The sequence below is a fragment of the Dipodomys spectabilis genome, unplaced genomic scaffold, assembly GCF_019054845.1.
Source record: "Dipodomys spectabilis isolate Male_0828 unplaced genomic scaffold, ASM1905484v1 ptg000094l, whole genome shotgun sequence".
Taxonomy (NCBI): domain Eukaryota; kingdom Metazoa; phylum Chordata; class Mammalia; order Rodentia; family Heteromyidae; genus Dipodomys; species Dipodomys spectabilis.
The window spans coordinates 8,714,269-8,717,039 of NW_024870771.1; the positions used below are offsets into that span (position 1 = coordinate 8,714,269).

Sequence of the window (2,771 nt, forward strand, 5' to 3'; positions counted from 1 at the left end):
CTAGCATTCATTCTTGTGGAACCCACAATAAAGACTTTCCCCATCATTCTTCCCTGTCCTTCTGCCAGACATCCTTACCCCAGCAATTCCTTGTGTGGTTCATCTACTTCCCATATTATATACTCTTTCTTTTGGGAACTAAGAGTGAAATAAACTATCTTTCCAATGGAATTTGTCTTCTAATCTGTTGACCTCTTTATACGTAAATAATGGTAATACTGATAATATTGAAGCAGTTGGCCCAGTAAGCAGATTGAAATGTAACCAGATGGCAGTATCAGCCCGGGAAAACAGTTGCTTACCCCACTCCCATGGGGTGTTGGAATACCCCTCCTCCCTATCAAACTGCAAATCTGTTAGAGAATCTCAGGTTCTGAATCAAGGTATCAAATATATAGGGCAGAAATTCTAGATGTAGTTCGTAATTGGAAGGCTTCTCTGAACAGAGTGAGAATGAGGAGACTACCTTCCAAAGACAGACCAGGCAACAAGGGCAAGTGGAGCATATGGAACATACTCTGTGATGAAATTCTTTTTGCTTATTCCATAGTCGAATGGGAATTTACACTAGAGATGTGCACATTTCTAGGTATAACACATGCCCTGGACTCTTCTCCAGCACCATGATTCCATGAGTCCTTGCTAATTGTGTCCAGTCTAGGGACACAGTGTGTATAAGGGGTCTGTAAAAACTAATGGACCAATGTTTAATAATAGAAAAGAAAGGGGATTGGAAACACTTTATCTCTGTCCTAAGACCACTGAGGAAGTTAGGCAATTGCTTTAAGTAAAACCCTAGAAGTACACATGGGCCTTACTGAAAACTGCTGATTACCTGTGTGCTGTGGGCCTTAGGTTCCACAAGAGAATTACCCAACATGCTGCCTTTGACTTTGCAACATCAGCTCTTCTGGATTCAACAGCAAATCGCCTATGGACTTGTATTAGTACATGTCTCTCTTGAGTCTCTAGCCTGTAGGCCTACTCCTAGATTGTGTACTTGAGCCTCCATAATCACACGAGCCAGTTACTTATTAAAAATTTTCATTCTATCTATACATTTTATTGATTTTATTTTTCTGGAGAATTTTGACTAATATACTAGCCTTAAAAAATACTTATCCGCTGAGTTCTGGAGGCTCATGCCTGTAATCCTAGTTACTCATGGGGCTGAGATATGAGGATCATGGTTTGAAGCCAGCCCAAAGCAGGAAAGTTTGTGAATCTCCTATCTCCAATCAGCTACTAAAAAGAAAAAAAAAAAAAAAAAAGAAACACTAAAACAAGTGGAGCTGTGTCTCAAATGGTAGACTACTACCCTTGACCAAACAAGTTCAGAAATAGCACCCAGGCCCTGAGTTCAAGCCCCCAAGACTTGAACTAAAACAAAACATCTTATCTCTCTCTTCTATACTTTGAGGGGAATTTTTTCTATGCACAAAAAATTCATTATGGGCCTCCGGATGCTTACCACAGGCTGTGTTCTTACACTGACTGTATAGAAAGAGGAGGCAGAGTAAACCTACCCCATATACACCTCAGCCCAGGCCTGTGCCTACTCTGTGTTGTGAATGGGGAGACAAAGGGAAAAAATCATTATATAGGAAGCCCTTTAATAATCCTACCTTAATAATTTGGGGGGATAATAAGGATTGAATCTGGGGTCTTACACATGATTTACTATTTGAATCACTTGCCCAGTCTTTTTGTTTTTATCTTGGTTTTAAACAGGGTCTCACTAATTTTTCCCAGGCTGGCCTTAAACTTGAATTTCTATTGCCTCTTCTTCCCAAATAGTTGATATGCAACATAATGCCTAAATTTTCTTTTCTTTTTTTGTGTAGGTCTGAGACTAGGACTCAAACTAGGCACCTGACACTTTCACTCACTGGCTATAGTACTCTACCAACTGAGCTACACCTTTGACTTCTCTTTATAAATTCTTAATCTTCCCCCCATTTTGTAAGGAGGAGGAGTTAAATTAAGGTGATTCATGCTGTCTTGGGATCAATTACTCATAGGTTATCTTAAGGTCAGGCCATTGCTCATCGATATAAGACCTATTTGATCCTAAACTTGTACTATGGAGGATTTCATTGTTAGATTTCCACATTTAGAATGTATTCCAGTCAATCTTCCCCCATTAGTCTCCACTACTTTTCTCCCTAGTTCTTTTTCTTTCTCTTTTATTAAAATCTTTTTTTATTATTATAAAGGTGATGTACAGAGGGGTTACAGTTTCGTAAATCAAGTAATTAGTATATTTCTTTATGGACAATATCATCCCTTCCTTCACTCTCTTCCAATTTTTCCCTTCTGTCTTTCCCCACTTACTTTCAACACGTTTCATTGTTTTATTTCCATATATTTCAATAATCTATTTAGACCATATATATCCTTTTCACCCTCATTAATTCAGCCTTTCTCACTGGTATGAGCCACGACTGCCTCTTTCCTCTCTCTATAACCACCAATTGAAAAATAGCTGAGAGAATTATGAGAAGGGATTAGGGGAATTGCTCACCTGATTTTGGAAGTTTAGAAGGCCTATAGTAGGATGGAGAGCTAGGTAATTAGTATAATGCAGAACAAGTGCAAAGGACTTAGAAGCAGGAAAGTTGATGGTAGAGCCATCACTTGATCGTTAAAAGCCAAAGGGAGATCTGCAGTCCAAAACACAAAGAATGTAAAGTTCTGATGATCAAGGGAAGGAGAAGGGTATCTATATTAGTCTTCTTTCTCTTTCTGTTTATATAGAGAGAGGGAGAGAG

General features: G+C 38.8%; 1 non-coding gene across 1 annotated transcript; it reads left to right on the forward strand.

Moving 5' to 3' along the window:
* Positions 1-1,454: 1,454 nt before the first annotated feature.
* On the forward strand, positions 1,455-1,585 carry LOC122112491. The gene has a single exon (XR_006148220.1). It is a non-coding gene; the product is annotated as a small nucleolar RNA SNORA51 (small nucleolar RNA).
* The last annotated feature ends 1,186 nt before the right edge of the window (positions 1,586-2,771 follow it).